A 14446-nucleotide genomic window follows, 5' to 3' on the forward strand; every position below is an offset into this window, starting at 1 on the left:
AACTGAGCTACGGCGACGGCTGTCCAATCTGCTGCTCTCGTGGGTATTTATGTTTACTGGGTGTAAGCGAGCCTTGAGAGTGTTCACCAGCGCCACCCTCGACCATAGCGACGGACGTAGCACGTCCTGTAATACCGCGAGCGTAACGTAGAACGTCATCTAACGGCGAGGGCGGAAACTGTGCGAGAGCCCTCTTATGCTACCTTTTGGCATTAAGACTGCCAGAACCGAGACCCTCGTTAAGCTATCAGCAGACAAGTTAAAGGAAATGAGAGGCCCGTTTGACAAATTTATGAAGGGAGCCAACAGTCACCGAAACCAAGGTGCATAGGGGAACGTTAATTTTTTTTTTAATGTGTTATGCTTATCAGTTGGATAATAATTCTTAGATTAATAAATTGCTTAAAGAAAATTACTTATAAAGCAGCAGAAAAAAAACCTGGCGCTGGTGAACACTCTCAAGGCTCGCTTACACCCAGTAAACATAAATACCCACGAGAGCAGCAGATTGGACAGCCGTCGCCGTAGCTCAGTTGGTAAGAGCACCGGACGGGATATTCGGAGGTCGTGGGTTCGGATCCCACCGGCGGCATGGTTGTTTCTTCTGCTGCTTTATAAGTAATTTTCTTTAAGCAATTTATTAATCTAAGAATTATTATCCAACTGATAAGCATAACACATTAAAAAAAAAAATTAACGTTCCCCTATGCACCTTGGTTTCGGTGACTGTTGGCTCCCTTCATAAATTTGTCAAACGGGCCCCTCATTTCCTTTAACTTGTCTGCTGATAGCTTAACGAGGGTCTCGGTTCTGGCAGTCTTAATGCCAAAAGGTAGCATAAGAGGGCTCTCGCACAGTTTCCGCCCTCGCCGTTAGATGACGTTCTACGTTACGCTCGCGGTATTACAGGACGTGCTACGTCCGTCGCTATGGTCGAGGGTGGCGCTGGTGAACACTCTCAAGGCTCGCTTACACCCAGTAAACATAAATACCCACGAGAGCAGCAGATTGGACAGCCGTCGCCGTAGCTCAGTTGGTAAGAGCACCGGACGCGATATTCGGAGGTCGTGGGTTCGGATCCCACCGGCGGCATGGTTGTTTTTTCTGCTGCTTTATAAGTAATTTTCTTTAAGCAATTTATTAATCTAAGAATTATTATCCAACTGATAAGCATAACACATAAAAAAAAATTAACGTTCCCCTATGCACCTTGGTTTCGGTGACTGTTGGCTCCCTTCATAAATTTGTCAAACGGGCCCCTCATTTCCTTTAACTTGTCTGCTGATAGCTTAACGAGGGTCTCGGTTCTGGCAGTCTTAATGCCAAAAGGTAGCATAAGAGGGCTCTCGCACAGTTTCCGCCCTCGCCGTTAGATGACGTTCTACGTTACGCTCGCGGTATTACAGGACGTGCTACGTCCGCCGCTATGGTCGAGGGTGGCGCTGGTGAACACTCTCAAGGCTCGCTTACACCCAGTAAACATAAATACCCACGAGAGCAGCAGATTGGACAGCCGTCGCCGTAGCTCAGTTGGTAAGAGCACCGGACGCGATATTCGGAGGTCGTGGGTTCGGATCCCACCGGCGGCATGGTTGTTTTTTCTGCTGCTTTATAAGTAATTTTCTTTAAGCAATTTATTAATCTAAGAATTATTATCCAACTGATAAGCATAACACATTAAAAAGAAAAATTAACGTTCCCCTATGCACCTTGGTTTCGGTGACTGTTGGCTCCCTTCATAAATTTGTCAAACGGGCCCCTTATTTCCTTTAACTTGTCTGCTGATATATATATATATATATATATATATATATATATATATATATATATATATATATATATATATATATATATATATATATATATATATATATATATATATATATATATATATATATATATATATCTATCTTTATAGCTATCTTTCTAAAACGCCACTATATATATATATATATATATATATATATATATATATATATATATATATATATATATATATATATATAGTGGCGTTTTAGAAAGATAGCCTCGAAATGACGTAGCATACTTTGCCACACTCTTTTTTAAAGCACTTGACAACTGTTAACAAACAGCCGCCTCCATGGGTACTCTGTGAAAAAATATTTGTGAAAGTTTTGCTTACATGTGTTTCTATGGGCCGCGCTCCCGCCCCGTCTGTACCCCTAGCCGGGAATCACCTTCTCTAGTACGTAACGCAATGGTTGCATTGCATTCGAAATGACGCTTCATACTTTCAGAATATGTTCTAGGATGAACTTGGTTGTTCTTCACGAAGGGACGAAATCATCACTCACTCAAATCAGGTGCACAGTTAAATCACATACCGAAAAAAACTTTTGCTTCCATGTATTCCTATGGGAGCTAAGCCTACTTTACACCCCAGTTTATCCTGCCGTCTCAGCCGGCGACAGCAGGGCCACCGCATCTTGTTCAAATCACAGATTGGCATTTGTCTATAGCAACGCTATGCATGCGCGGAGAGCAGTTTGGGTGAGATCAAGTGATAGAAACCTATCTCTCCCATGTGAAGCGCCGCCTCCAATCGCGTTTGCGCCTGCGTCACTTCGCTTCGATGAACAATCACGCCGCGGAGCGCGACCACACGCTCTTGTGTTCATCCAAAGAGTGAGGGGCCTTGTATACACCGGTGTACACAGGCGCACGCAAATTTACTACACACGGTTTTGTCGAACGTTTTTTGTTCGGCAACACGGTGATATAGCCCCACTGCACTTTGTTTAAAAGCAGCAGCATCAAAAGCTGGTGCGCCACCAGTACTGGTGCCTTATCAAACACTGCGCGGAATGCTACCCTTGCCGTGCTGCCTTATCAAAACCAGTGCGACATGCATCGTCTGGCCCGGCGTAACTCTTCTAAAACCGTGCCATTGATACCGGAATAACTTTGGGGCTAGTATCATCATCTGTCCCCATGTTTGTTTACAAACGTCAAAACCGTGTATAGATCGTTTGTCCCGTGTGTAACGCGAACGGCAAAAAAAAATAAAGAAGGAAATGAAAAATAACAATTCTGCATACAGGCTTCGTGTCTGCTGGCTGGTATGTCTGCTGCCTGGTCCGTCGGTTGCCAGCAGTTTAAATGCTGCTTCAACTAAACAAAAAGAAGCACACTAGAAATAGTTATTTCCCGTTGCTAACATCAGGAAGCGTAACCATATGAGAAGTTGCTGCTGTATACCAGCTACATTTCCCGCGATTTTTGCATGCAAGGGCGCCCACTTAAATTCGGCAACGGAACCGCTGACACGCAGAAACTTAGCGAGAAAGGAAACCTTTCCATTTGGCTCTCGTCGTGGTCGAAACTGCTCTGGAGCGACACGAAATGGAGCGGCGGTCCGTGATCAACACAACTGTCTATTCTTGACCGGAGGGAGCTCCAAAACAGCTTCGGCCGCAGACTAGGCCACTGTACCATCCAGACAGATAACCAGTATGTACACATCACGCGGTATGGCAACATAGCTGCTCCGCACTTGTCTGTCGCGGCAAGCATTAGCACAGAAATGTAGAATGCCCCCTCTTCGATTGTCAGATCTCTTCTCCCTTTTAACTGCTACAATATACCTCTCTCTAAAAACGGGTTCGGTAAGCACTTCGTGGGAGTTACATTGCCTCTGACCTTGCTTTCATGAGTGGAGTCCTCTTCGGTCGCACCTTATTTGTTCGTTCTCCACTGAGTACTGCATCGTTTTAGTTTTTTAAGGAGACCTTGTTCCCGGTTGCGTCACTCAAAAATAAAAATGGCAGAGCACTGCAGACTCCTGCAGTGGAGAAATGCGAAAGCATTTACGTCTGAACGTCAGCATCTTTTTTTTTGCGCGTCATTGTTGTCACGTTACAATTATCACGTGACCATTGGATGACGTCAGCAACTTTTTTCGCAATTCATCGTTGTCTAACATCACTACACATCTCCAACACACTTTACCGTCGTACACACCACAACGCGTTCACTTCGTGCACCTCTAACACGATTTAAAAAAACGACTTTTCGTGGCGCACAGAATTTTTTATACTTTTTTCGAGACCATTTGTTTCTCCCTCTGAAGGCTGGTGGAGCTGGTCTTCAGCACTTGCTTGTTCGTCAGATTGTTTCAAGGCTTTTCTTTTTTAAAACAGCAAACCGTCCTTCCTGCTAGCTGTGTTAAACAGGCGATTAGGTGCTCATTTGCCTATTCTGTTTGCGTCCACTGGCATAGGAGAGTGGGGACTTTGTAGGGTTTTCTTAAGTCACCGGCACATTATATTTGCTCACTTTACGGTTTTCCTTCGAATTCCTCCAGAAGACAGATTGCTAAAGTCCTGACTGAGACGTTGATTCCTGTACCGATGTATTGGCAGCCTTACCTCCCCTTTCTAGACAGCAGCGGGTGCAACGGAACACGTTCAATCGGCTGCAAAGACTTCCTTGTTTAAACTTCACACGCCAACTTTACCTGTCGAAACGTGGCTTCGCGAAAAAGGGACTTTTGTGCCATAGTCAATGAACCATCGCTTGTGTCAGCAGCCAGAAAATATTGATCATTGTTTTGTGTCTTGACGTGATGCCGTACTTTTTTTTTGACATTCTTCAACGGAGTCTCAAAAAGGGCATTGAGATTACACCCTATACTACAAGATTTTTGCCTAAAGTGGAAGGTTCCAAGGCGCTGTTTAGTCTTTTACTGCTCATGGGACTGTTTAGCCTGTGGAAGAGCCGCATGACAGATCGCCACGCACAGCTTCCACGTTCATCAAAGTTTCTGTTCAGGGAGCAGTGTGCTACGGTGCGGGGGGTACATGCTGCGCAGGACCGACTTACTCGATGCATGCTTGTGTCTCCCGTAATTTTTATGTGCGGGCAAAGTGAGAGCAGGATGCTGGTGTGACTGTGTATGACGGGTTGCGGGATGCGACCTCGTTAAGTCGGGATTGAAGCCTGTAAGGTCGGGTGTATACTTCCATGCAATGAGGAAAAATACCCTTCGTGGCGTATGTGTTGCGTGCCCGCCTGACACACGGAGGGCCTGGTTTCGAGCCGCAATGCTTGCAAATGTTTTTTCGAATGGTCATTTTCGTGCGGACGGGGTCTGATGACATGCTCAGGCGACACTCTCTGCTGACAGGTCCTGTATACGTCAGTCATGAGGCAAGAAATGCTTCCGCATTAAGTTATGGCAACACTCCTTCTTGATAACGGTTCATGATTTAAAGTTCGTAAGGAGGCCAGGTTAAAACCCATTTTATTTATACTGCTCTAACGGCAGATGACTGGAGGTTTAAAATCTTTCTCGAGAAATCGAAGCAGCACGAAAAAACGGGGACGAAAAAGACACACATACGACATACGACAGGCTGCTTCGTTTTCTCAAGATGGATCATTACCAACTGGCCCAAACTTCGGTACTTTTGCATAAAATCTTTCAAAACTTAAGTTGTTGTCTCAAGGATTTTTCGGGACGTATATTTGAGGAACTGCATAGTGTTCGTGGCCTGATGTACAATCATGATTATTTTTCAAATGAATCGGTAGCCAACGTATATTTCATTTACTATTCCCGCCTTCAGTAAGTGCGCCATCGAACCACAGCGCAAAGCATAGGTTTTTTTTCCCTTGCGCACTGCAACGCCTACGGCCCAATAAGAAAAATTGTTTTCTCGTATTTATGGCGTATCATACACGGCGAGTCCATAGGCTGCTAAGCACTAAAAGCATATTGCAGGAAAAATACGTACATCGAACTGTCTAGAGATTAACACGCAGGTTTGACCGATTACGTTTGCAAGCCGTTGCGATCACTCGAGCGTTGACACAAGCGGAGTTCATGCCTAGGCACACCATTAAACACGTGGTCATCGCAGAAATTCCGGTATTTTCGGTCCTTAGGCAGTCGATGTGCTCTTATGAGTGCCAAAATTTCCTGTCACTATACTCTTTAAGAAAATAGTCGAGGTCAGCTTACAATCTAAGGTCATTCTCCAGCGAGAGCTAGCTGCATTACTGTGCTAAGCGGCTATGATTGGCTCAATGGATCTTTCTGCTTTCAGTAACTGCAGGTGTGGCTTTTCGATAACAATAAAAAATACAAGCAATGCACAGTTGTTGCGACCAGAACATTTTTTTAATTGCTTTCCATAATGCCGGACTGATACCTTGTGGTGGCTGAAATGAGTGTATCAATGCACTCCATGCCAAGCACAACGGTGCAAGTATGCTGAAACGCTAGGTTAATTCCCGTATCTCACGGTGTCGTGGGCTAAGGCTGCATTCGAAAGTAGCTGCAATCCCAAATCATGAACTTCTTTGATGAACTGCCTGTAGGTAGCTCCTACACTCAAAACAGAAATGAGTAAAAAGGAAGTAAAATGTCTTCTGACGAACTCCCTTTTTAGGTGGTGCCTCCATGGGACATGCCCATAAAATATGTGTTTAATCGGCTTTTTGGCCACATAGTTTACATATGGGGGAGTATGGGCCAAAACATGGCCGCATATAGCGCCGGGTAAGGGAATGATCCCGATTCAAGTTGCCTCCGTAGGATTTCTTAGGCTTCGGTTACAGACTTGTATCCCTGAGGGTCTGAGCTATAGAGGGCAGGATGTTGCAATTCTTAGACATAAAACCATGCGATCCCTCGCGGTCCTCAGCGAATGGGGAAGATGTTGCTCCCTTGCGTGATCCGTTAATCCTCGGGATGTATTGTGGGCAGCCTCGTAATCGCGGAGTGAGGAGGTGCGCACGTGCACCCATATGAACTGCATAGGCCGCGTGCACTGCTGGAGAAAGCGCTTAAGAAATCAGATAGCGATGGCGGATAACCGTCCCTTGGCGTAGTAATGAATGGCTGATCCTGAAAAGAAAGAAAACTCAAGGGTGAAAGATGCAAATGCTTTGAAGGACGGCAGGTATTCGAGGAGAGCCGTTGGTTAAGATAAGCGAAGGGTACAAGAAGACTGTCGCCCAGCAAAGACGGGCCCGCAGCCGATCATTCCAAGTGTTGCCAGTTTCTTAACTGCCAGTGTTGAACTGCCATCAACTTCAGTCAGTGTGCCATGGATACAGAACACTCTGCTCACGCATTGACCTCTTCGGGGGCCCCATAACTTTAAATAAAGAGTGGTGCTCCCTCTAGGTAGTGAAAATCGCGAAAAGTTGCAAAGGCGTTAGACGGAAGCATCAGGACAAGAAGACGCATTGTTCATCTAACTAAAAACCCCAAGAACCAACCCAGCCAGGTAATCCATAGCTTAATAGAACATTGAGAGCAAATAGAAGTTGACCTGTATAGATGGAGTACCGCGCTTTAAGCGAAAAGAGACCACTCTCCGCTAAAACGGAATTTTTATAAGCTAGAAAAACCATAAAACGAAATACAGGTGTCGCCATCCCCGGCCGATTTCGCATGTAAAATGCGCACGTCGACATCGAAGCTTGGGCGTGGATCCCAGAGGCTGCGCAAAAACGTTATTCACTTCAAACAGTGGCAACCCGCCCTTTTCGGTAACGGCGTCACGAGTTCGAATGGGCTAATGGCGTCTTCGCACTTGGCTCTCTCTTTCCACTACGACACCCAAGCCGGCGAAAAAATACCCCCAAAACGACGCAAAAAACTGCAACGGTGTGGCCCACAGAGAGGCGCTTGATTTATATGAACTATAGGAGTCACGCGCTGCGCTTGCTAATGCGAAGGCGGCGATATTCTGCCGAGTTCAGCTGCGCGCTACTGACGCGCCGAGTTTAACGCAGTTTTTGAAGCGTAACAGAAAAAGGTGAAAAGCTTGGATGGTAGCATTATATTATACTATCTCTGATATTGCGTACTGCTTTCAACTTCTTCCTTGTAGATATGTGCTTGAGAGCAGCTTTGATTGCTGGAAAAATAAAACAGCATGGTCGTGAGACGGAGCGATTGCCAGCGGTGAATGGTCAAGCACATACAACGCTCATCTCATTCTCTGGGTTTTTCCAACCAAACCAATCTTTTTTTCCTGATATTTTCATGAAGAAGTACGGTACGGTGTAAACGTGGGATTCATGCACCGTAGGTACGCTATAAATTGACTAGATTACAGCACAGCACAATTACCTCTCAAAAGAAATTCTGGGGCTGCATTACGTACCGCTCTCAGTACTATAACGCTCACAATTCCCCGCTCCTATTGGTCGGTCTTGGCCGGCGGACAAATGAATTTTTGCGTCACCGGCGGCTTCGATTCACGTAGTGAACACTGCTGCAGTGATAACGTTGCGAACTTAATTATGCGGGCTGAATGTGACTGAAACTTGCGAGCGAAAAACGTAGCCCCTATAGTACGCCCACAATCTTTGCGAGGGAAAATGGCGGCAAACGTAGCAGCGTACTGCGGCGGCGCGAGTAACGAGTTTCGACGCGAGTTTCGCTTGGACAAGGACACTGCATGGCGGTCGTGTCAAGTAATTGCCTATGAACTGGAAGGTTTGCGAGCAATTGCGCTGTCAGTGGAGCGGGAGGCCTTCTGTGTGCGTTTCACTTTTTCGCCAGCGACGGTTTTCAAACCGCGTCGGGATAGTGCAACCGATGGTGAGCAAATGTGTAGGGCAGGTTGCCGAAGCCATCGTGAAGGTTGGGTCGCGGAACGGGTGGGTTCGCTTTCCGGCGACCCCGAAGGGAAGGCGGTGGCGAAGGAGAGCTTCCATCACCACGGTAGCATCCCCGGCGTCGTTGGGTGTGTCGATGGCACACTAATCGCCATCAAGGCGTCTCGGGGCAATGCTGCACACAGGGCAGCCTTCTGGATCCGCAAGGGCTATTACGCCTTGAACACCATGATAGTGAGTAGACTTCATCCTCTGCTGTTTTCGACTGCATGTCTTCGGCTCTAAGTCCGTGCCGCGACAGCGGAAGTTCATGCCTAAACCTGTGTTGTATCTGTTCTTTTTTTTCAAGTCTGCGACTCCAACCTTCGAATCCTGGTCGTAGAACCCCGCTGCCCCGGCTCGTGCTACGACGCGTTCGCGTGGCGCTACTCGTGGCTGCGGTTTGAGGTGGGGAGATGCATGTTGGAGGAAAATGAAAATTGATTTTTGAGGAAAGGAAATGACGCTGTAACTGCCTTACCTATCTCAGCGGACACCCGAACCACACTGTAAGGGAGGGATGAAGGAGGGAGTGAAAGAAGAAAGGAAGAAAGAGTTGCCGCAGTGGAGGTGTCCAGAACGAATCAGACCACCTGGGGATCAAGGTGCACCGACATCGCACAGCACACGGGCCATTTTGCGTTTCGCCTCCATCCAAACGTGGTCGCCGCGGTCGGGTTCGAACTTTGGTACTCCGGCTTAGTAGACGAGCGCCTTAACTAGTGAACCACCGCGGCGGGTGCATGTTGGAGGGCGGGGAGTTTCTTCGGGGTAAGCAGTAAGAAAGCCCTGTCTCGGTGACATATATCGAGCTACAGTGGTCCGTATGCACTGAAGCTACCAGAATGTGACGTGCTCGTTGCACTTGGGAATACGCATTGCGGTACGATACATCCGCCTTGAGCGAGTTGCTCCTGTGTTACTGAATGCAGCAGAAACACAAGGGACATAAAGCATTGTTGAAATGCATAGTATTCCAGGCTTAAACCAAGCCAGAAGGCGTTTCTACGGCACTTGTGACGTGTTGGAAATAGCAGTGAATCATTTACATCAACATGAGCTTCCAAAACTGTCCTTTCAACGGTGTTTGCCTAAACATCTGAGTCGCGCAAAGGTTTCAGACGCTACAAGCCGGAGCGAGCGGATGTCCCCTGCCCCTCAAGACAATGGCCCGCCTCACCTCTACTTCCGGGGGAAAGCTGTGCATGCTCATGTGAGCCAGCTGCGGAGAAACTGTCTCCAGCAGCGACTGGTACAGTTGCACGGGCGATAACATAGGCAATGAACTCGCCGGCCAAGCCTTTGCAGGCAAGGCAATGTCCAGCCAATGCTTGTGTGTATGTCGTGGTTGTTTTGGCTGCAGCTAGGGAAGTGGCAGTTTTTTTGTTTCTTGTTCGCGCTGTGTGTCTGGAAGTCTGCAGTTGCAACGAAGCAAGCGTGCACAACAGCTGCCATATCATCATAGAGTTCCCCGCTCAGCCACTTCAGTCCCGGTCTCCACTTGAAATTCGAGCCGAAACAACTCCTCCAGCAAGCCAAAAGCATGTTCATGCACCCTCCTATGCCGTTGCCCGTGTGGAGCCAGCTGCCCCTCCACTGCCGTCATCTTGCAGCCTGCCTGTGCTGTTTGGAGAGCCACCTGTGCTCGCTGTTTGCATGACAAAGCGCGTGAATAAATAGTGTAATGTTGAAGCAAGGAGGGCAATGTTTGATGAAATCAGAAAGTACCACTGAAGCTTTATTTAGTGCATCCTGCGCCATTTCACACAGGTGGTCACATGAGCACACGCCTTAGCAAAATATATTGCATGCCATAACATTGACAATAATTCCACATGTCTTGTCAAGGGCAACACAATTTGTAATGCTGACATGATAAAAGCAGATTGCAAGACTACAAGCTCAACTGGTAATTATTACAGCTTCTGCACAGCTTGTGCAGGCAATAAGCCCAATTTTGCAGCAAGAGCACAAACGTAGTACACAAGTAGTGCAATGCTCAGTAAGCACTACATAAAAGATTTTACATGACTACAAAACCTTTCACATGTACCAAAGCGTTGATATAGATGATGTAGCCAAAATTGTGTTATTTATGCAGAAGACAGGACATTACTATTTTCTGCCACTTTGCCCAAGTAATTAACCAGGCAAACAGAGCACTCATAAATATTGAAAAATGGTCTAAATGAAACAAGTTCAATGTAAATGCTAATAAAACAAAAGCTGTTTCCTTTCGTCCAAAAAATAGAAATGTACTGTCTTTGTCAAAAGTAACCCATCAGCCGTGACGGCCGGCGGAGCGAGGTGGCTGCCGAGCGGCGGCGCTGCGGCCGCTGGCGCTGGCCCTTGCGCTCCGGTTGCGAGTGTAAACTGGCTGACGTAAGGCTGCGCCCTCGCCCTCCTTCTTTGGATGATAAAAAGTAAGTGGGTAGCATGCGCGGGGTGCCAGTTCGCGCCTTTCGAGCGCTGTGTATCTGAAGGAGTGCGCTGCGCAAGCTTAGCTCGCTCAACGCTCCTTCCGGGTTGGGCCGTGAAGCCACGCTCTTTGCTAGAAAAGCTCGCCCGTGATTTTCTTTTCTGAACGTTTCGAGTGTCGGCAAACTAAGAAGAGGAACGCATCTCGAAAACTCAATGCACTATACCAAGGCTCCGTTTTTTCTGTCGTGAATGTTTTTGCGGCTGGATGAGAGAAAAATGAGGCTCGCTTTCCAATTGTTTCCAATGCACCTATAGCTACATTTTGTACTTCTCGAATCCTGGTTGCACAACAAATTGTGAAATGCTTTCTTTCTCCAGTGGTAGTTACCTTCTTGCATTGGCTGCCGGTAATATCTTCGTTTCAGAAGCGAACTACAAGAAACGCTGTCACTCACATTTCGAACAGACTAGACTCGTGGTCACAACTGCGTGGCGCTGTTTACGAGAACATCATGTCCCGAACCTGACGGCTTTCGGACTCTGCAAACTACTTTTGTGTCGATAGCTTTTGACTAGATACCGGCTTAGTAGTTCAGCGTCCACTGGGAGAGCGGTGTCATGAGGGACATTTTAAAGACACCCCGGATACAACCTTCAAGTGCGGCACAAGATCGATATGGGAGCCACCGCGTTCCTCCTTCCCGAAGTTTCTGGTCGCGATATGGCGAGTAGTGTGCAGGATGTTGAAAGGAAATAGAGAACCAATATTTTTGTCGGCACCCTTCGTGATACAGAGAATTTCTTTCGGGATTATACGTAAAATTAAGCATTCAGTATTATGCAACTTTGGGAGACCGATGTGATATTTAATCGATTTTAAACATTTCACTCTATACACAGAAATTTACCAACAGAACATTGTGGCATTATTTCCTTACTAATATGTAGAAATTACATACGTGTTTGTGTAACATACCGTCAGCAGCCAGGACGTTTTAATCAGAATGACAAAATGGTTTTCAATGGATGCTTTGAATCCTTGAGAAAAGGTGGGGAAGGGGGAATGATGTAATACCAAGCCAACTTTCAACAGTGGCCTTTTTTGCGACGCGCCCGCTAAGAGTTGAACAACTTGGCGGTGACGGTAGTAAAGACAAAACCTGGCGGTCATCCAAGAGCCTTATCACCGCCGATCTCAAGTGCCGAAGTTGAAATGCAACGCTAGACTTAAGATATCAGGCATGCAGCTGCCGGCTTCTTAGCTGAGTGACAAAGCGATACGACCGTAAGTTAGCGCTGAAGAATCGAGAGCATAAGAAAAGAACACAAACAAAATCGAATGCGGGAATATTCTGAACGGCATTCTATCACTGCAGTTTTTGTCCCGCATGTGAAAGCCATGCCACGCCTTTCTAACGCTAGGGTTAGGGTTATAGCCCTAGCAGCAACTGGACGATCACAAATTCAAATTGCCAGGGAAGTTGTGTGTTCTCGGTGGGCTGTACAGAGATGCCTGCACGCATACAGAGACGAAGGCTGCATACGAGACGCACCAAGGGAAGGGCGACTTCCCGCAACTACTCCCGATGAAGACCTAGCCATCGTTGCTGCAGTCAGTTGCGAGCCGACGCTGAGCCTCGCCGAAGTCAGAAATGAGCTGGGTCCGCGGGTCTCTCTGAGCACTATCTGCAGGAGGCTAAACGAAGCTGGCCTAAGAAGTCGGGTAGCATGCCAGAGGCCTTGGCTTAGCCAGAGACAAAAGAGCAACGGCTGGAGTTTGCCCGCGAGCACATATCTTGAGGCCCAGAGGAGTGGCGGCTCGTAGTATTTTCCGATGAGTCGACGTTTGTGAGCCGCTGGGACCAGCAGCAACGCGTCTGGCGACTTGTTGGCACAAGGTGAGACCCAATTTCTTTTGTCCACGAACACCTTGCAGCACCGAGTGCTAAATTAAGAAACGGATCGACATGCAGAAACTAAAAACACAAAACCTGCAAGTAAATTGCGACCAAAGAAAGTCTGTGAATGTTCCTGGCCTCAGTTTCATTTCCGCTTAATAAGGACTACTTATACATACATCTTCATTTATTCTGGTTCAATGCAAATGGACAAGGCTTCAGTTAATTGAACAGACATTACAGCAAGCATACTTTTTATTCCCCGTCAAATTCCACATGTCCTCTACCTATCCCTTTCGTTCGTTTCACCTTTTGTGAGAAGCATGCTAGGTTCACATTCCTCACGGTCGATCTCTCCGCTCTTCCTGCTTTAAAGCTTGGAGACTTCACTGTCAGGCAGTGTACTTTTCTCTTTTTTTCAGATATGACACTGAATACATACATCTGGTGACAGCGAGTGGTCGGTGCTCCGTCAGCGCCTGGGGAGTCATGACAAGTAATGGCCTCGGCCCTCTGCATCACATCGAAGGAAATTTGAGCTCTGAAAAATACCTAGACATCATACAGCATGTTCTGCTGCCCTTTATTTTAGACAGGCCTTTTTCTGACGGCATGTTTCTCTTTCAACAGGACCGCAGTCCCATTCACATGGCCAGGTGCGTTCTCGACTTGAACTGAATATTTGTGTTGTAAAGCGCCTTTATGGATCTGCACGCTTTCACCGGACAGAAATTATAATGCGGTAACAAGGGGGGAAAGGAAATAGCGAAGATAAATCACTTGCAAATATACAATATTTGAACCAAATTGCTTCAATGGATAGAACCTTTCCAGAACAAAAATATTGTGAGGAGGCGCCATTCCAGTGCCCAGAAAAAGGCGTATTTATGATTTATGAGGAAGAATGTTATTAATGCAATATGAATGTGGTATTGTTAGAAAGGAGCCTGGAGTAACCCAAACGCAAGGTTCTTTCAACCACGCTGATCCTTCAAACTGCATATGCCGCGTGAGAGTTCTTTTTTGGCACCATTTCACCATCATTCCTTTTTCCTTCTTAATGCTTGCCTTCATTGCTATATATCTGCTTTTTGGTAGCATTTCAACAGATTATGCCACACAGCACATGAGCAGGGATAATAAGGCTCTGAGCACATTTATAGACTCAAGAACCAAGTTTACCTTAACGCCGTAGTAGCGAGCAGAACGCGTTTTATGACCATGGTAGTTCTGAGGCATCCACTAAAAATCACCCTAGTCATGATTATAAACACGAAGGTGAGCGCAGAATTAGACTAATAGCGCTTGTGAAATAAAAAAAGCAAAACGTCGGCTGAGAGCTCTGTTCATTTATACATACATATATGAGGACAGTAACATCTTTCTTACAAAAAAAAATATCCGCTGAGCGGCTTTTTCGTTCTTTTGTATTTATTTTATCCAGGAGGGTGATCGACGCGCTTCAGGAACTAGGCGTGCAGCTGGTTAAT

General features: G+C 46.6%; 1 non-coding gene across 1 annotated transcript; it reads left to right on the forward strand.

Annotated features, from left to right (window-relative positions):
- The first annotated feature begins 518 nt into the window (after window positions 1–518).
- TRNAS-GGA (transfer RNA serine (anticodon GGA)) lies at window positions 519–592 on the forward strand. The gene has a single exon. It is a non-coding gene; the product is annotated as a tRNA-Ser (tRNA).
- Window positions 593–14446: the final 13854 nt, after the last annotated feature.

The sequence above is a fragment of the Amblyomma americanum genome, unplaced genomic scaffold (genome assembly GCF_052857255.1).
Source record: "Amblyomma americanum isolate KBUSLIRL-KWMA unplaced genomic scaffold, ASM5285725v1 scaffold_421, whole genome shotgun sequence".
Classification (NCBI taxonomy): domain Eukaryota; kingdom Metazoa; phylum Arthropoda; class Arachnida; order Ixodida; family Ixodidae; genus Amblyomma; species Amblyomma americanum.